This window comes from Urocitellus parryii, chromosome 3 (genome assembly GCF_045843805.1).
Source record: "Urocitellus parryii isolate mUroPar1 chromosome 3, mUroPar1.hap1, whole genome shotgun sequence".
In the NCBI taxonomy this organism is placed as follows: Eukaryota; Metazoa; Chordata; class Mammalia; order Rodentia; family Sciuridae; genus Urocitellus; species Urocitellus parryii.
This window is the reverse complement of record NC_135533.1, coordinates 152,758,768-152,779,629: the sequence shown is the minus strand read 5'-3', so window position 1 is coordinate 152,779,629 and position 20,862 is coordinate 152,758,768. Positions and strand designations below refer to the sequence as shown.

General features: G+C 43.6%; 2 pseudogenes; both read right to left on the bottom strand.

Moving 5' to 3' along the window:
* Positions 1-5,862: 5,862 nt before the first annotated feature.
* Positions 5,863-6,729, bottom strand: LOC144253793 (R3H domain-containing protein 2 pseudogene; annotated as a pseudogene).
* Positions 6,730-7,222: 493 nt separating this feature from the next.
* LOC144253792 (R3H domain-containing protein 2 pseudogene) lies at positions 7,223-20,104 on the bottom strand (annotated as a pseudogene).
* Positions 20,105-20,862: the final 758 nt, after the last annotated feature.

Here is a 20,862-nt window from a genome sequence, read left to right as displayed (position 1 = left end):
TAAAATTCTACTGAGATACACAGCCAACCATGATAAATAGAGGAGATAGGCCCATAATTAAACAAGGGCTACGGCAAATGTTCTTTTTTTGAAGTTAGAATTTGGTTTATGTTGTTTCTAGAAATCTAAGATTAATTTGGAAAGAAAGAGTAGAACACTGTTATTAATTTATAGGAAAAAGTTTGCATATATACAAATGTCATTCCTAATGCTATTAAACTTAAAATGATATCAATAAAGCTATTCAGATTAAAGTCATTGAGTGCCTTAATATGTTCTACTGATTAATTTCAAAGATGAATGGAAATATTACTGAAACTGGGGCATATCTCATTTCACTAGCCTATTAGTCTTTTATAAAATTGTGTGAAATGCAAGTTGGGCATGGTGGTATATGCCCAGTTACTCTGGAGGCCAAGTAGGATTGCATATTTGAGGCCAGCCTAGGAAATTTAATGAGATCTTGTCATAAAAATATAAAAGGGCTGGGGATGTAGCTCAATAGTAGAGCCCCTCTGGCTTCAAATCCCTAGTATTGGCAGGGGGGAACATTAGGTGAAGGAAGTTGGGTATTCAGTATGTGCAAAAAGGAAATCTTACCATTCCAAAGGCTTATAAAAATTTCTGTAAATGTGTCATACACATCAATGTCTGTGGAGAAGGGGCTGGAGCGTGCAAATTAAAGGCCTATCAGGAATGCATCCTGTGTAGCAATACAGTAACAACTTAGGAGAAAATGCACTCCCTGATTCTGGCAATAGTGAATAACATACAGTTGGGCACCCCAGATCTCTGAGTTCTGCATCTGTGGTTCAGACAACCTCAGACTGAAAATAAGTGTGTGGGGGGGAAGGCATCCTCTCTACAGAACATGAACAGACTTAAAAATTCTTTGTCAGTAGAACCAAAATAATCCAATATGTTTGTTTACACTGTATTCGGTATTTGTAATCTGGAGGTAAAATATACGAAGAAAAGGTTATATGCAAATTAACACTTTTATATAAGAGACTGAGCATCTGCAAACTTTTGTGTCCTGGGAGATCTTGGATCCAATCTCCCATAGATATAGAGGGATGGCTGTATATCAGCTATTTCCCTAAATACTGATGAAAAAGCTGGACAAATCATATGTTCAAAGAGATGGCAAAGCAAACTGTACCAGTATTTAGAAGGAAATCTGGAAAAATGCTATTTTTTATACCCAAAGTCCACAGTAGGCAATTGAAAAGTTGGATTTATTTTGATAGATGTGTGGGTATATATTGCACGGAGGGTTGGTTATTGGTGACTTATACAATCTTTGGTTTAAAATACTGTGGCCTATACCCTAGGGGAATCTTGAAGTAGATAAGACCATCCAGGAACAGAAACCAGACTAATACCTCACAGTCATCCACCACAGACAGTCTCTCTCTGCAGGATAACATCTTTAACACCAGTCTCTTATATTTTCCATAAATAATACTCAATGAAAAATAACTGGATATAAGAGGGAAATCAGAAACAATGTAAATGGAATTGTAGGGGCTAAAATGACACAAGTTATCAACCCAGAATAACAGGAGAGGTAAAATTAAAAGGAATCTCGAGGAAATTGTGGAAAAGAACTTGCCAATTCTAAGACTAAAAAGCGGTATCTAGAATAACTCAGGATGGTTGTAGCAGCACATTTGACACAGCTTAAGAGAACTCATAAAATGGTAGGCGGATCAGAAGAAACTAAAGCAGTGAAATGAAAAGATAGGAAATGTAGAATATAAAGAGGGAATCATTTTTTTTCTAGAAATTTGCTGGATATAGTTGTTCCCACAATGAGAATAGATGGGACCAAAGTGCTGAGAAGTGGTATTAGCCTTATTATATTGTTGGTATTGCATGCAGGGAAGAACATGGAACAACAAATATCAGTACGTACAATTGTAACGCACCAACCAAAAGGGGGGAAATAAAAATGGTAAGAGATTAACAATAAAATTATATTTTAATAAAGGTTATATAAATGTAAAAAAAAAGGACAGGCTGGAAATCATATTTTTAAAAACACATCATAGAGCTATGATTAAATCCATGCTTTGTATTTTTGGTAGAAATAGCGCAGAAGTGATGCCATATCTTCCTATTGGGAAGTACATGGTGTTACTGTATCCCATTAGTCATGACGGCTTGGATCACTTTAAGTTTTCTGAAGTTACTATTTCCATTTATAGTAAGTATCCTGTAGGAAGATATTTTAAGCCCAAGTGTTCTGTTCCTTCTTATACTCACTGGTGTGTCACCCACGGAGTATTCTTAAAACAATGATGGCAGTTACCAAGTCTTGTACACTGTTGAAGAGTGAAAAGGAAATACGTTTTTTTATAATTAAACGTGTGGTTCACTATATTCTTTGTGCCTTTCACCAGGTTGACAAGGTCCTTTTTAATTCTCAGTTTTTTATCATGTGTAGATGCCAAAATTTTTGCCAAATGCTTTCTCTGCCTCTATTGAAATGACCATGATTTGACTTAAGTCTGTTTCTATGATGGAGTGCTGTTTTATTGGCATCCCATACCTGGTGTAACCATTCCTGCAAACCTGTCACCTTCAACTGGTGTCCATGTAGTATCTTACAAGGTTACAGGTCTGACATGGATCTGGAGGAGCTAAAAAGTCAAGGTGCTGGTGAGGCTGCATTCTTGGGGGCACTACAAGAAAATCCACATCCTTGCCCTCTCCAGCTTCTCAGGGGCCTTGCTCATCCTCAAAGCCAGCAAGGACCCACTGACCAGTCTCGCATTCTGTCACCCTGACAGTGGCTCTCCTTCTGCCGTCCACTTCCACTCACTGGTGTTCACATTCATGCCATCTGGATAATCCAGGACAGTGTCCCTATTTTAAGGGCAGGTGGCTAGTTCCATCTGCAACCTTCCCAAAGTAAGGCAACATTGTAACCGATTCCAAGGACTCGGACTCGGACATCTTTTGGTGAGTAGTTTGCTACCGCAATTATAAAGTTGGATTCTTTTTTTTTTTAATAAAAGGATAATTTTTTACTCAAGTAACTGCAAATAGGAAGCCAGAGGGGGGAGTCCTAGGCTGGGACAAATCTCCCAGACAAGAACAGTGGGGAAAGTAGCCCCTACAGCCTTCATAGACAACACCCTCTCCCTCTCCTCTGCTGGGGCTGGGCAGTGGGTACTCCAGCCTGCTGCACCCCATGGAGAGGGGGACGGGTAGCAGCAGCCACTGATGAAACACTGAGCCAAACGACAACTGGTCAGAGGCAGCCTAGTCTGTGAGCAGAGGAACCTTGCCAGTTGGGGAGGGGTTGGAAAGGCAGGAGCGGGCGGAGCTGTCCTGGTCAGCGCCCATCGGAGGAAGGGAGCAGCCTGGAGTGGAAGTGGGCAGGAGGTGTGAGGGGTGAGTGGGCCGCTGGCCTGCCTTAGAGGGCTGCTCAGGGACCTGGGCCTTACCTGGGAAGTGGGTGACTTCATCACCACCACCGAAGGAGACACTCGGATCCCAGGGGGAAGGCCAGGTGTGCAGGACCTCTGACTCCAGCCTGCCCTCCTGTACCCAACCAAGTGCAGAATCGGATGGAGCAAGGAGGCAAGAGACGTGGCTACGAGCCCCACCTGAGGAAGGAGTTTGGTTGGAGCCACCTGGGGGCTGAGAACTTCTCCTCCATTGGCCACTCCACCTACTTCCGGTCCAGCAAAGAGGGGCATACGCAAAGGGAGACCAGGTTTGTGCCCTTTTTAAGGCCAGAGGAGCCCTCCTAGGCCTCTGTAGGGGAAGCCATAGGGAACAGGAGAATAGCCCAGACAGCAATGTCCCCCACCAAGGGAATGGGGATGCAGGAGGCACAGGATGTGAGAGGGACACAGATAGACAGACAGACAGACAGACAGACATGGCTGGGAACAGAAGCTGGAGGAAAATCGCTCCCCACTGGAGCCACAGAGGCCCTGGAGCAGCTGCTAGGCTGTGTCCCATGGTGGTGAGGGCCCAGGTGTCTGGCCGGGGGCCATGTCTGTGCATCTGGGGTTAGAGGTGGGCAGTACAAGAGGAGCCCAGCAGTCCAGTCCCAGAAGGGAACTGCTCCTGGAGACAGGGGACACTGCACAGTCCCTGCTCCTCCTGGAAGGACTCCTGCGAGGTGCCCTCTCGGGTCCATGGGTCTGCCCCTGGGCTTCCTTCCTCCCAGAACCGTGCTGGTCTTCCGGGCCTTGGCAGAGCCCCTGTTTTTCTTCCCTTTGGTTGGACCTGAGCTCTCTCTGAGGTGAGCACTGAGCAAGGCTCCCTTGGAGACTGCCTGCCCGGCCTCGCTTCTCATGCTCTTCGAGCTCAACATGCTCATCTCCCTTCTCCACCGGGCAGATGAGGAGCAATTGCGGGGAGGTGAGAGCTCTCAGGCTTTGGGGGCAACAGTGCTGGACACTGGGGACCTGCCTGGCCCTGCCGCAGCCCCTGCCAGTAATGTGGCTGCCTTCTTGGAGCCCCGACAGCCCCAGAAACAGTCCCCTTTAAGTCCCAATCAGAGGAACAGCCCCAGATCAAGGGGCACTTAACCACTGAGCCACATCCAAGCCCTTTTTAAATATTTTTTTATTTGAAGACAGGGTCTTGCTGAGTTGCTTAGGCCTTGCTAAGTAGCTGAGGCTGACTTTGAACTCATGATCCTCCTGCCTCAGGCTCCTGATGGATTCTTTTTTAATGGATGTTGAATGACTCTTGCATTTCTGGGATAAGTCCTAATTGCATTTTTAAATTTTGTTAGATTTGATTTTACTTATTTAGTATTTTTGTGCCTATGTTCATAAAGGGTGTGTCCATGTGGTCTGTTTTCATGTTTTGTTTTGTTTTTCTGACTTTGCACTTGATTTGGGAAGCCTTCTGTTTTATGGAAGAGTTTGGTAGAATTAGTACCTTGAATGTTTGGTGTGATTCACAAAGACAGCCAGATCTTCTTCTTCCTCCCAGTGACAGATTTTTAAAAAAATATTTAAAAGCAAAAATTCAACCTTTCCCCCAATAATCTCCCAAATAAACAGAAAACAATTTAGAGTGCATCCGAGGTAGGGTTTGACTCTGTGTGGTCTGGGGGACCAAGATGGAGGGAGGAAGAAAGCAGGGAAACCAATTTTGTTTTTCTTAATTCTATCCATATAAATGTATTCATAAAGACTACAACAAAGGAAAAACCTTGGACTGTTGAGAAATAAGAGCCCAGAAGGGCTGGGGATGTGGCTCAAGCGGTAGCGCGCTCGCCTGGCATGCGTGCGGCCTGGGTTCGATCCTCAGCACCACATACAGACAAAGATGTTGTGTCCACCGAGAACTAAAAAATATTTTAAAAAATTCTCTCTCTCTCTCTCTCGCTCTCTCTCGCTCTCTCTCGCTCTTAAAAAAAAAAAAAAAAAAAAGAGCCTAGGAGATTGTGGGACCCTCCCAATTCTACCAGACCAGAAAATGAGAAAGAAATTTCATGGTGGGAGAAGAGATTAAAGATGGGAGAAGAGGATGGGAAGCAGAAGGGGACAAGTCAGGGGGAAATGGGGACCCTGGCAGGAGGGTGGAGAGTCGAGTGCCAGTGTGAGAATCTGTCTCTCTCCATCCCTCATCGTTGGGCTCCAGCGTGGCATCTCCAACGTACTCCTCTTCCCCTTGGTCAGCCACGATCCTCGGGCCTTCTCTACCCTGTCTGAACCTCTGCCTGCTCCTCTTCAAGGGAGGTGGCTGGCTCTAGGACCCTCGGGCCTTTGTTCTTTGGGGATCACTTGAACTTTGAAGTTATTCCTGGAGTTGTTGAGGTGAAGGGAAACGTGGAGCTGGGGGGAGGGGACATGGCCACAATAGTGTACAAAGAAGCAGGAACATCTATCTGAGTGACAGCGGGTTCTCAGCAACCCCCACCTCCACCTCAGCATCCTGGAGTCGCTGGATCGTGGTTCCAGACCTGGTGAACTGAGTGAAGTGTGTCCGCCTCAGTAAGGGAGGTGCCCCGTGGAGATCAGTCACCTCCAGCACCCACCTCGGGGCAACACCTGCCATCCCCAGGTCACTGGAGGCAGAATTGTGTGTTTGTCTCTGATTCCGGTTTCCATGTTCTATCTCACTCTGTCCATGGTAAGTCCACTGACCTTGGAGCAACGGAGGGCAGATGGGCTGACCCAAAAGAGAGTAGTGCCCACCATCCTGTGCTGGACCCCCAGGTGGGGAGACTGAGAACAGGAAGGGACTGAGTCCTGTGCTGAGGCCGCTGAGGCTGATCAAGGAAAGGGTGCTAGAGACTGGCTAGGAGGTATGACAGGGGTACCACTCATTTGAGCACTGGCCTGGGGGCTCCCGTCAGGATGATACAGGCCTCCAGGTGTCTGACCCCACTAGTCCAAGCTGTAATATTTCCAGTGAGCCCAGTAGACCATGGTTCTGGAGGAGTCTAGGGTCTGTCAGATGTTTGGCTCCATGACCAGCACGCCTGGCCCAGAGGGTGGTACTCTTGAGTATCTGAGCTCTGGCATGTGTAAGGGACCACAGAGAGAGAGGGGAGACTGAGGCGTCCTGGGGCTGCTCAAAGCAGGGAGGTCACAGAAACCCCACAGAATGGCTCATGCCATTCTGCTGAGCTGGAGGACCCTGCTGGGCCACGGATACAGCCACTTCCCAGAGGCCTTCTTGCATAGACTGGCTCTCAGAGGCCAGCATGGGTTGCTGGAAAGGCATCTGGACCACATATTGTGTCATCACCCACTAGGATGGACCTTAGGAAGAAGGTGCTGACGAATACCAAACCACAAGCCTCATCTGCCTGCTCCCATGCTGCCCCTTGGGTTGCTGAGCAGGACTGGCATTGTCATCCCCAGTCACGCCGGGGTTAATCCACTCTGGGCCTCATGGGCCACTAAGCAGCTACCAGGATGGCCGAGGCAGCTCTTTCTCACTTTGGGGGCGGTAGACTAGTGAGTGAATGTGAGGGAGAGGTTGAAATTGCTGGTTTGGGTTAGGATACTATCCAGGGGAACAGCAAGAAACCCAGACCTGTTCAGACAGGGGTCTTCACGGACTGCAACAGGTGGCGCAAGGCGAGAGGCAGAAGAGGCAGAAGTGGGAGGAGCTTTCTTGCAGGAGCCACAATGAAGCTTGCCTGCTGAGGATGCTGGGAGATAGTAGGGGCTGGGACAGAGCCAAGCGTAAGTGGGCGGGCTGCTTCAATCGCACCCTGGTGGCTAAGGCTCATTTATCTAGGGAGGTTGCTGAGGCCATCTGCCTGTGAGATCATGAGATTATTCCAAGATGACTTACTGAGAGGCCTGGATGGAAAAACATGAGGGAGAAGGCCCCAGATAGACTGGGCAGAGGCAACTGGGCTGCATGCTTCTGGGGCACCTGGTGCCACGCGGGCCTGGAGGTCATTCCTGCACTACCACCTTGACTGCTTGCCAATGCTGTCACCCTGGGTGAGGACAGAGATTCCACTGCAGCTTCTGGCGACAATGACAGAACCATCAGTCAATGCTGCTCCAAGGTGGTGGCTCCAGGGACCTGAGTTCCCATGTCTACTGTGCTCCAGTGGCTGCTTGAGGTGCAGCTCAGCCCCTGCCTGATGTCATTTAGACACCTGTTCTGGCTGCCTTCATCGTCATCTCAGCCCACCCGGGTACCATCTTTCTTGAGAATGAATCTCTCCGCAGGTCTCTGTGTTCTTCTTTTCATCCTTTATATGTTCTGAGAGCCGCTGATCAGGGATTTGTATGTCACTGGCTTTGTGGATGGAAACTGCTTTCCCAGTTTGGTCAACATCGTGGCCATCCCCAAATAGGTGGTTTAATCGCACTCAGGGTTGTGAGGCCATCTGAGGGACTTCCTGAATTGCTCGTGGATGTCATTAATTTCAGAGTCCCCTGTTCTAGTTTTAGCAAGAGGATTCTGTCTCTTTTTCTTTTTCAGTGTTTGCAATAAATACCTGTCAGTCTACTCCAGTGGAGTCCGCACAGTCTTGGCTGGAGTCTCTGGATGGCATCTTCTTTGGCAACTTTTGTTTTTGTCCTTGTCTTCTTTTTCAGAAACATCTTTTGCAGACTTGCAGCTGTTGCGTAATTCAATTACATCCTGAGTATTTAGTGGTTCATTCGCAAATGAGGTGGGGACCCTCCACAATGGCAGGCTGCGCCCAATGCTTAGAGTTAGATCCACCCCTTCTCCAGACAGGATCGTGGCTCAACATCCACTTCTGTCGTCTCCTGATGCAAACTGGTATCTCCACCCCCCTTCTCAGTTTCTTCCTTACTTGGAGTCTTAGGTATAAGCTTGTTTTTCCAGCAGTTTCTTTTTCTTTCTTCTGATTCTTGCACTGTTTCCAGGGTCTCTCTGAGTAGTGGGACTGTCCAGATGTTCTTCAAAAGGATTCAGTCACCTCTACGGATTCCTGGATAAAGGCTTGGCCTCCCTGAATCCAGTCCTGTGATGGCGTCCCCTGTAAGCAACACATCTCACTCATGGTGCTGGGTGCAGCTCGGTCCTGCCAGCCAGTGGGGGGCTCTTCTTGGCAGGGCATGGGGAGAAAAAAAGTGGCTTGACAGAGGGGAAGGAGAGGGAGTACCTGATCCAGAAAGATAAGGGGAGGACCGGGGGTGTAGCTCAGCTGGTAGAGCACTTGCCTAGTATGTGCAAGGCCCTGGGTTCAATTTCTAATACTGCCTAAAAAGAACCAGAAAGAGAGAAGAGAGAGGGAAGAGGGGGGAATCAGAAACAGCTGGGCTTTCATGGGCATGATTTTAACTCCCAAGTGTGAGTTTTATTTATATATATATATATATATATATATATATATATATATATCACATTATATATACATATATATATATATATATGTATTTTAATGTTTTGATTGACATGATATTTGTACATATTTAAGAGGTGCAATGTGATGTTTTAATTCATGTATGCATTGAACAATTATCAGCACAGAGCAATTACCATGCCCATCCCTAATTTTTATTATTTAATAAGCATGTTCAAAATTTTTATATGGATTGAGCTTCTTATATGGATTGAGTTTTTTGATGGTTTTGTGTTACAAGGAACTTGATTGTTCATCTAAATCATCAAATTTATGGATATAGTTGTTCCTCACATTTCCTTTTTAATTATTATTTTTTTAGGAATGGAACCCAGGGCTCCACACATGCTGGACAAGTGCTCTATCACTGGGCTTCCTCCCCAGCCCTCTCAAATCTCAATCTTTCTCAATCAGCATAGCCAGAGGTCTGTCAATTTTTATAATTTTTTCTGAAAGTATCAGCAATTGGCTTCATTGATTCTCCTTTTACCATTTTCTTATTTTTTTTATTTTTTTAACTTATACATGACAGTACAATCCTTTTTGATAAAATTATACATGCATATTTATACCTTCTTCTAATTAGGACCCCATTCTTGTAGATGTACACAACGGTAGGATTCGTTTAGGTATTTTTATATATGGACATAGGAAATTATGTCAGGGTCTTTCCACTGTCTTTCCTATTCCAACCCCACTCCCTTCCCTTCTTTCACTTTTGTCTAAAGTACTGAACTTCTTTTCTTCCCTGACCCCTTATTGTGGTTTAGCTTCCACATATCAGCAAAAACGCTCAACTTTGATCTTTTGAGATTGGTTTATTTCACTTAGCGTGATAGTCTCCAGGTCTGTCCACTTACTTACTAGCCAGCATGCTGCCCTGATGAAAATAGGAAACTAATGAGGCTGCAATTTCATTGATTGATGCTTTTCTCTATCATTTCCTCCATCTGGTTTTCCTGGCTCCGATATGTTCTTGCTCTTCTTAGCACTTTCTTAAGGTTGAAACCTAGATGGTTGATTCAAAGAATTTAATATTAAAACTCCCCATACATACTGCTTTGGTTTCAATCTACAAACTTTGATATGTATTTTATATATATATATATAATCTGCAATATTGTCCACATTTTCATGTGACTTTCTCTTTGATCCACGAGGTCTTAGTCAGCTGTTTCACCACTGTGACTAAAAGATTTGACCACGACAATTTTAGGGGAGGAAAAGTTTATTTGAGGGCTCATGGTTTCAGAGGTCTCAGTCCATATACATCTGGCTCCATTCCTTGGGGCTCAAGATGAGGCAGAATATCATGGCAGAAGAGTGTGGCAGAGGGAAGCAGCTCACATGACGGTATAATATATATACCCCATAGCCATATCCACAATGAGCCACTTCTTCCAGCTACACCCCACCTGCCTCCAGTTACCACTCAGTTAATCCCATCAGGATTGATCTGCTGGTCGGATTAAGGCTATAACCCAATCATTTCTCCTCCAAACCTCCTTGCATTGTCTCACACATGAGCTTTTGAAGGACATCATATCTAAACCTTAACAACAGGTTGTTTCAAAGTGTGTCGGTTTCTTTTATTTTAAAATATTTGGGAATTTTTCAGGTGTCTTTTCCTTATATATTTCTATTTTAAAATCACGGTGGTCAGAGAACACATACCTTGTTTAATTTCACTTATGTTAAATGTGTTCATGTAAGTTGTTCTGTATATGGTATCCTGGTGCCCTGGTAAAGAAAGTGTGATCTCTGTTTCAAGTGTGGGGTGCTCTAAGTGTGACTGAGGTCAAGCTGTTCTAGTTTGTTTGCATTTCTATATTCTAACTAATTTTCTACCTACTTTTTTCCTGTGATTACCTGAAGGAGAAATATGGAAGTGTTCAGTTATTATCATTGACTTGGCTACTTTGCTTTCCTGTCTTGCATCTTGAAGCTGTGTTATTTGGTCCACATGCATTTAGAATTATATTGATGGATCAACCTGTGTATCATAGTGAGATGTCACTCCTCATAGGTCATGATATTTTTCTGAAATCTACTTTGTCTTGCACTGTAGTTTACATCTTAAAAGATCCTTCCAAAGCTTCTGTGTTGGCAGGTTGATCCCAGCCCATGGAGCTAATTGGAAGAGATGGAACTTTTAAGAGGTGGGGCCTAACAGGAGGTCTCAAGGTCATCAGTGGGCATACCCACAAAGGAGATGGGGAGACTGCAGCCCTTCCTTTTCACCTCTTTTTGGTTTCCTTACTATGGGGTGAGTGGTTTTGCTCTGCTCTATGCTTCCATCATAACATGCTGCCTCATCAAAGCCCAAAGCAATGTGAGCAACTGATCATGGATTGGAGCCTCCAAAACTATAAGCCAAAATAAACCTCCTGTCTTTATAAGTTGATTATCTCAGGCATTTGTTACAGTACTACAAAGCTGACAAACATCTTTCCACCAGCTCTTGCACATGCTGTATCATTTCTTTCATTCTTTAATTTTACATTATCTATTTACCTAAAATGGAATCTTATAAGTTCTTGGTTACTGTTGCTTTTTGATTAACTTGTGATTATGGTGCTCCTTAGATTCTAGGCCATACCAGATGCCATATTTCACAATAGTCAAAGTCTCTGTTAGTGGCCTCCCATGGTGTCTTTCTTGTCAGGACCCAAACACCACTCTTAGAATCCATTACGAGCTTGCCCAGCCATGTGAGGCTTCTCTGGGGAGAATCTAATAGTATCTTACATTGATCTTTATCCAACCATCCATCTTTGTGCCAAACCTAAAAGCCTTGATCAAGGCTTTCCTATTTTAAACAGGTCACAAGGATCAAAATGTTCTTGACTTCCTGGGATACATATTAATATACAGCCAGGATTGCAGGAGCACTGCTGCCTCATGGAAAGCCTTATCATCTTGTTTGCATGACTTCAATATCAGGAATGATCATGTTCAGCCATGGGCAATTATCACAAGAACCAAGTCTCACTCACTACCAGCCACAGATGCTCTCATGGTCCATGAAAATTCTGCTGCTCCCTCCCCATCTTTTCATCATACATGGGACTGCCTCAGGCACATGCAAAGATCCTTTCCTTGCGGTCACCTTCCTCCCCCTCTTCTCTTCTGCAGGTTCCATACTCCATCCACGTGTGCCCCCAACCCTCTCATTCTTGAAACATCCTTGCCTCTGGAGTCTCTCTTCACAGTGCTTTTGTAAGTGGCACAGTTATTACACAAAATCTATGTGGGAGACAATGTGCAGAGGGATGTGGTTTTCTAATTCTATGCACCTTCACATTGGATGAAGTTTTATGAGTATTTATTTATGCAGAACAAATGATCTCAAATGCTGCCAAATCATCATTCATAGATCTGTGAAGTGATATAATCAAAAGTGACTTGGAGACACACAAATCTCACCCGAAAGAGATTAGTCTCCAGTGCTCTCAGAATAGTTCTACTGTAAAAGACCTTCTGGGGATTCCCTAGGGGGTTCACCTGCAGACACCAGATTCCTGGATTAGTTCCTCTGACTGTCCTTAGACGTGACACTTTTTCCTGATCCTGGTGACCCCTAATTCTCATCTAGGTGAATTTTTTTTTGCTATAACCTCATCATGAAAGAAAACATAACTTTCCTAATTCATACTGGAAACAATTTATATGATTCAACACTCATTTCTGATTTTTTAAACTTAAAAAATAAGAACAACAAAGTAGAGTGGTATGCCACATAAGATTTCAGTCAACAACAGACTGCATATATAATAGTGGTCCCATAAAACTATATTACCTAGCGACATTGAAACTATCTTAGTTTGTGTAAATAAACTCTGATATTTTCACAATGATGATGTTGCCTAACCATATTCTCAGAACATGTTCCCATACCTAAGTGAGGTAACTGTGTGTGGATGTTTCCATACACTAGCAATGGATAGTCCAAAATGAAGTTAAGAAAACAATTTAACTTACAGTAGCATCCAAAAGACTAAAACACTTAAGAATGAATTTAACCAAGGAGGTACAAGTCTGACACACTAGGCACATTGAAAATAAAGAAGACCTAAGTAATTGGAAAGATGTGGTATACTCATGGATTGGAAGACTTCCCTTCAAAATGATCTGTAGATTCAGTGACATTCCTCAGTACTGAGCCAGGGGTGTAGCTCAGTGGTAGAGTGCCTGCCTAGCATGCATGAGGCCATGGCTTCAATCCCCAGTGCACACACTAAAAATTCTGACGCTGTTTTTGCAATTAAAAAAGCTAATCCTGAAAATCATATGGAATTATAAGAAATCCCAAATAGCCAAAACAATCTTGAAAAAAGAGGAAGAAAGTTGGGTCTGGAATGCCCACCAAAGACCCAGGTGTTGGAGGGTCGACCTCAGCTTGGTGCTGTTGGCAGGTGGTGAAAGCCTGTTATGGGAAGGAGCCTGTGGGAGGTCGTAGGTCACTGGGAGCATGCCCTTGCATGGGATTGCAGGACCACAGTCTCTTTCTCTTCCTCTCTTTATTCTTGACCATGATGAGGCAAATGAGCTTCCTTTTCCAAGCTTTCCCACCATGATGGTCTAAAAACATCAGCCACGGACTGAAACCTCCAAAATTGTGGGCCAGAAGAAAGCTTTTTCTTTTTTATTGGCTTTTTAAAATTATATGTAACATTAGGATTCGTTTTGACATAATTATAAAAATATTGAATATAATTTGCTCTAATTCAGTCCCCAGCACTCTCCCCCCACCCTCCTTTCCACTGTTCCATTCCCTTCCCTCCACTCACTGATCTGTATTTTACTCCTACGGTTTTTAGTGCCTTGTGGATATACACAATGGTGAGATTCACTGTGGTGTCTCCATTATGTACATAGGAAAATTAGGTCAGATTCATTTCACTCTTCTTCCCTTATCCTGTCCCCCCTCCCCTTCCCCTAAATCCCCTACCTCTACTCCACTGATCTTATCTTGATGGAACCTAGTCCCCCCCTAATTTCCACCCCCCACACTCTCTCTTATTTTGGACTAGTTTCTTCATATCAGATAAAATATTTGATCTTGGGCTTTCTGGATCTGTCTTATTTAACAGCAAATGCTGTGAGATTCCATTCTTTCTGGGGGAATGATACTCCATTGGATAGACATACCGTATTTTCTTTATCCATTCATCTATTGAAGAGCACCTTATGTTGATTTCATGGCTTGGGTATTGTTCATTGTGCTGCTATAAATGTTTATGTAGCTATATTCCTGTGTTATGCAAATGTTAGATTAAAATTAGGAATGGAATCACCATATTTCCAGCTGTCCCATTCCTTGGTATATATATATCCAAAAGACCTAGAAACTTTTGATCTTTTTATGCCTGTTATCATGGGTATTTGTTAGAAGTAACAGAAAGCTGATTACACAAAGGTCCACATTTTACCATTTCAATACTTAAGTACAAAGGTGTAGTGATCAAACAACGTGATTCTATATTACTATATTAGGAAAGATACTATATTAGGAAAGATACATAAATAAGTATGTGTCCTGTTGCCTTATAAATTATTGAGAGTCTAACAATAAATTTTCTATCTCTGGTCAATTTACTTTCCAAAGGATGCCAAGACTATGCATGGAGCAAAGAGTAGTCTTTTCATTTGGGCGTGGTGGTTTATACCTGTCATCCCAGCAGCTCAGGAGGCTGAGGCAAGAGGATCTTGAGTTCAAAGCCAGCCTCAGCAAAAGTGAGGCACTAAGCAACTCAGTGAGACCCTGCCTCTAAATAAAATACAAAATAGGGATGGGGATGGGGCTCAGTGGCAGAGTGCCTCTGAGTTCAATCCCCAGTGCCAAAAAAAAAAAAGAATAGTCTTTTCAGCAAATATTGCTAGGACTATTGGATATTCATGGACAACAAATTAGACCCATACCTCACACTACCTACAAAATTTAACTCTGAAAGCATTAAAACAGTTAAATGTAATAGCTTAAACTGGGAAAAATTCTTAGAATATAGGAGTAAATTTTTATAACCTTGAATTTGTCAATGTGTCATTAGAAATGACATCAAAAGCATAAGCAACACTTTTAAGAAAAAACTTTTACATCTGACTTAGAAAAAAATTAACTTGGGAGCATCAAATAGCCACTATAAAGAACAGTAAAACAACATACAAAATGGGAGAAAATATTTACAAGTCATATTATCTAATATGCAATTATAAACTTCTTTATCAAACAAAAACTTTGTCAACTATATCTTTACCACTCTGTGTTTGCTTGTTTTTACCAGCCACCAAATAGGCACTATGGGAGAATAGTAAAGATGAAACAGGAATTAACTGGACGTGGAGATCATTTTATGTGGCTCTTTCTAAGAACTCCCATGTTTATGACAGGGAATGTGGGAATATGGATGGAAAGTTCCAATATAAGAGTAGAAACCTGGGGCTGGGTTGTGGCTCAGTGGTAGAGCACTTGCCTAGCATGTGTGAGGCACTGGGTTCAATCCTCAGCACCGCATAAAAATAAATAAATGTATGTGCCCATCTACAACTAAAATTTTTTTTAAAAGAGAGTAAAAACCCTGAAATGTTTTCAACCATATTTGCCCATAGGTTTGAGCAGGTAAATGTTCATAGTTTTTTCTTTTTTGTATTCACTTTTTTGTTCAAATATACTTTTTGAACAACTACTAAATGTCATCACTCTCCAGGGTTTTAGTCCCATAATGAAGAAACAAAAATCAAGATTATGGGCAACTTTGGGTTTTAGTCTGTCAGACACATTGAACTTTTTATGAAATCACTCAGGTAGATATATGAAGCATTTTCAAAAACACATTATGCAGCTCTGAAACTAAACAGCTTGACTAGAAATACATGTAGAGATGTATAATCTATTTCATTCCATTAATACCAATGTAACTATAATTATGGATTACGTCACCAGAAGAGAGAATTATATTCATAAAGTGAGCAATGCCTGATGCCTAGTGAGTGACACAGAAGGATCTGAATCACTGTCATGAAACAGAAGCATCTCCTGCAACTCAGTAGAGAAAACTCAATTTAAAAATGAACAAAGGAGGGCTGGGGGCGTAGCTCAGTTGGTAGAGTGCTTGCCTCACATGCACAAGGCCATGAGTTCAATCCAAGCACACCACACACACACACACACACACACACACACACACACAATGAGCAAAGGACTTGAAAAGACATTTCTCCAAAAGTACCACCATTATCTATGAGAAGGTGTTCAACCTCACTGGTTATCAAGAGAATGCAGACCAAAACATCATGAGGTATCTCATACTTGTTGAAACGGCATCTTCTCAAAGATGGAGAAGTGCTGCAAGGTGTGGAGAAAAGGGAACACTTGAGTGCAGTTGGCTGCAATGTGAATTAGTAGAGCCATTACAGAAAACAGTATGGAGGTTCCTCAAAAAATTAAAAACTCCCTCTTATGTTTTCACAATGCAGCACTCTCTACTCGGTATACATACAAAATAATCAAAACTAGTATGTCAAGAAGAAATCTGCAATTCCACGTTAATCTCATTATTCACAATTGCCAAGGTGTGGAAACAACCTATGTGTCAATAGATGAATGGAATAAAGAAAATGGGACAGATCGCTTTATATGTGCATTATATATAGATATATATGATGGAATATTATTCACCCTTAATAGAGAATGAGATCCTGCTACTTGTGAGAACATGGATGAGCCTAGGGAACATTATACTAAGTGAGCCAGCCACAGAGGGACACATAGTGCACGATGGTGCACACCTGTAATCCCAGCTACTTGGGAGGTTGAGGCGGGAGCATCACAAGTTCAAGGCCAGCCTGGACAACTTAGCAAGACTCTCAGCAACTTAGCAAGACCCTGGCTCAAAGTAAAGGGCTGGGGGTGTAACTCAGTGGTAGAGTATGCGTGAGGCCCTGGGTTTGATCCCCAGCACCACCAACTTGTCTAACTAGGTAACTAAAACCATCAAAGACATAGAATCAATTAATACCATAGTAATTGCCAGTGGCTGGAAGGAGGAGGAAATGGGGGATTGTTCTTCAGTGGGTATAAAGTTTGTTAAGTGACATGAATTAAGCTCTAGAGTTCAACTGTACAACATTGTACCTGTAATGAACAGTACCGCACTGTACACCTTCAAAGGTTTTTTGTGTTTTTTTAAGTTTTGAAAAAAACTGTTTTGGAAAATTAAAGCACTAAGACATTTTTGGACTTGATGGATATATTTGATATCTCAGTTATGGTGATAGAATTGCAATCATATACACATGTTCAAACTCACCAATATGTTTACATTAAATGTGTGTAATTTATGTAAAATTGTGAGGTATTAATTATACCTCAGTAAGGTTTAAAATTGTAAGTAAATGCAAAGGAATACATGTTCATAGAATTGAATATTTCTGTTTAGGTGCTATGCTCTACTAATCATTTTACAGATTCAAATTTCTACAAAAATTCTAGCCTCCTTTTTTGCAAAAAGTGATAGTCACAAAATTCCTATGGAAACGCATGGGACCAGACACATAAAAATAACAAAGATGACATAATCACACTTTCCAATTTAAAACCTTACTCTAAAGTTCCCATATTCAAGGTCACAGGGTACTGTTGTAAGAATAGACATAAAGATCAAGAGAGTAGAATCCAGAGTCCAGAAAGAAACCCTCCCATTGATGGTGGATTGATTTTTGGAAGAGGACACAAAGCACATTCAGTGGGGAAAGAACAGTCTTTTCAACAAATGTTGTGCGACAACTGGATATCTACAGGCAAAGAATGAAGTTGGACCTCTACCTCACACCAAACACAGAAGTTAGAAATAGATCAGAGACTTAAATGTAACCTCTAAACTATCAAAATCTTAGACACAGAAATAAGAAGAGTAAAATCTTAAGTGATCTTGGGTTTGGCTATGACTTCTTAGATAGGATGGGTCTTTCCTTTTCTGGCACACTCCAGGAAAGCAAAAACAGATCCATTAGATTTCATTGAAAACACTTGTTTCCTGGTACATGGATGTTCACACATCAGCCAAAGAGCCAAAATAACAGTCAAAAATGAGAACAGCCCAACTATCCATCAACCAGTACATAGGGACGTGGTGTTATATCCATACAATGGAGATTATTCAGCTATGAAAAGGGTGAAGTACGGATGCATTACAAAGGATGGTGAATCTTGAAAAACCTTTGGCTTCTGGAAGACACAAAAGGCAGCCCACATCATGTAATTCAATTTATATAAAATGTTGAGGGGTGAAAAGTCTATAGAACCAAAGTAGAACAGAGGTTTCCAGGACTGAGAGGTGGGTGGAGAGAAAAGACTAACTGGTACTAAGTATAGGGTTTTCTTTTCAGGGTGATGAAAGTTACTGGAACTGTGTAGTGATGATAATTGCAAAACCTGTATAGATTCTAAAAGAAAAAAAGTTACTGAATTATACGCTTTTAAAAAATGAATTTTATGGAATGTGAGTTATATCTCAATTACAAAATATGGCATGACATTTTTATAGCTTGCTCTAAATATGAAGCACCAAATAAACTACAATTACTACTCTTTGAGTCAGCTTCTTGACTGAATGTTCCCACAGGGACTTTAATGGAGTGGGTTGCGTGGGATGGATACTTCCCTGTTATTTGCCAGTTGCTCATTTTGATGCTGCTGAACAACTCCTGGAGACACCACCCAGGATCAATCCCTGTGTGCAACTTTTATCTCAATGTATTATCTTTTTTTTCTTCTTCTTTTTTAATATTCGGCAATATTTTTTTTCAAAAGGGAGAGCTGTTGACATCTCCCCGATAAAAGTATTATTAATAATTTAATCCCAAATCAAACTTTAGACCTTCTTAACATTTAGCTGGTATCCAGTTCAAAATAGGACTTGGTTCAGATGGAGCTTGCATTCTTGGTGTGCATTGAAAACAACCAAAGACTCTGCAGGAAGAGTCAATTTATTTAGATGAGGCAATGTAGAAATCAAGGACAAAACAGTGACTAAGAGCGTGGGTGCTGGTACCTGAAGCCCTGGAATCAAAGTCACATGGAGCTGGGACTGTTCCTTAGCTCCTGGGGCTGTTTCCTGTTCTGTGATGTCAGAAATGTTAATAGGATGTGCTTCATAGTTTTTAGGAGGCTGAAATAATACAGAAAAAACCTGAAGAAAAATCACTGGTGCTTCACAAGTTCACCTACACAAGTGTTCGATTATTACATGTCTGAAAGAACAAGCAGGATCTGCAATCCTGGTGGGCTTCAGAGAGGATACCTGGAAGGCAACAAGTCAGGGGAGTCCAGAGCCTTCCCCCCTTCCCCACACTGGCATGGGTATGATGCTTTATGGCTCACAGAACAATCTCTTATCTCATGTGATGTAGGGTGGGCACAGTAGGAGCTCCTGGTCTGTTTTATGGCTTAAGGCACTAAAGTTTTTGAGATGTTAACTCACCCAGTGTCACGTCTCTGAGGAGCAAATGAACCTAAGGCAGGGAATATAGTTGGTTTCCTGGGGATAGAGATCCTTCAACACCTGAGACCACCAGCTCATGCCCTGGACACTGAATCAAGGGCTCACCTCACTCTCTTTCCCAAATCCTCCTACCCCAATGTAGCTACAGGGAGATAACTTGGTGTCCTACAGGAAGTGCTTGGCCCCAGAGAATGACCCAAATTCTGACTCAGCGCCTGGCTCTACCTTTCAGTCTCTGACACAAAGGGCAAGTCAATTCCTTTGTCTGTGATAAAACCCTCTTGTAGGCTCAGGGTGGGGCGGGGGGAAGAGGTGTCCAAATTTCCCCCTACCCCCAGGATTGGCTCCTCTCTGGTCATGTGGCCACCCTAACCCCCAGGGGTCTGCCTGGCTCCTAACTGACTCGGAACTCGGAACACTCCAAGCCAACTGCCCCCGCGACAGTTGCAGAATAATCAGCTTTGCCCTCACTGACCACACCCAGGTGGTGAGCAGTTAGTTCAGATGAGGAGCTGCTGGGGAGGTGGCCTGCTGGTGCGGGGGCCTAGTGGGTTCTGTCAAGGTCTCCAGGCTCCCAGGGTCTTACAGACAAGATCTGTCTCACTGGCTGAGAAAGGGCCGGGCTGCCCTGCTCTGGTGTGCACTCCTGCTCCTGGCCTTCCTTGCCCAAACTCAGCCCCTGCTGTGCAGACGCAGCCACCACGGGTCCCCTGTAGGGCCTCAGTGCAGAAGTCAGAGGGACAGTGCCTGCCGCTCCCTCGTTTGGCCAGATGCCCATTTCGTGCTGCAGAACCTCTGCGGGACACGGGCAGGGGGTCTCCATGACTTGGGTCCCTTGTGTGCTATATTATGCATTTGAAAACTTTTTGTGATCTTCTCGGTCCCTTGAACCCTAATCCTAGAAAATGTGTCCAGAAGGGACGGCTATTGACGCCTGGTGGCAGAAGAGCATGGGAAAGGGTCAGCTTTTCCCGGGTTCCACTTCTGTTCTCAGGCTCCCCCGCTGTCTTGGGGTGGGGGCAGCTGTGGTGCCCCCTGGGCTGGTGGGGGACACAGCTCTACTGAGACGGGGGTACAGTGACCAAGCGCCCACACTGGGGCCAGTGGCTGAACTCAGATCCACTTAGAAGCTTGAGAACCCGGGAAAGGGTTGTCCGTCCTGGGAGGTCCCCTGCTCCGTTACAGGGGACTTCCACAGGGCCTGCCTATCAGATAGAAGCAAAAACAGAAATAAAATAAAACCTGAAGGAAAATGACCGGTGCTTTGTAAGCGAGCAGAGAATGCAGACAGTAACCGGAGGCCCAGGGCAGCCGCGCACGGCGGCCTCCAGTGAGGAGACTCGGGTGGCTACAAGTCCTGGAAGACGGGAAGTTCCTGTCCAGCCCTCACCTGGGCAGGCTGCTGTGGGGTGGGCGACTGACCCCTACCTTCTCCTGCGACCCCCCGTCAGCCCCGTGGGCGGCAGGGCAAGGGCTCTGCCCCGCAGCTCTTGGTCAGGGAAGTGACTTGCCCAGAGTCACACACTGAGGGGTGAT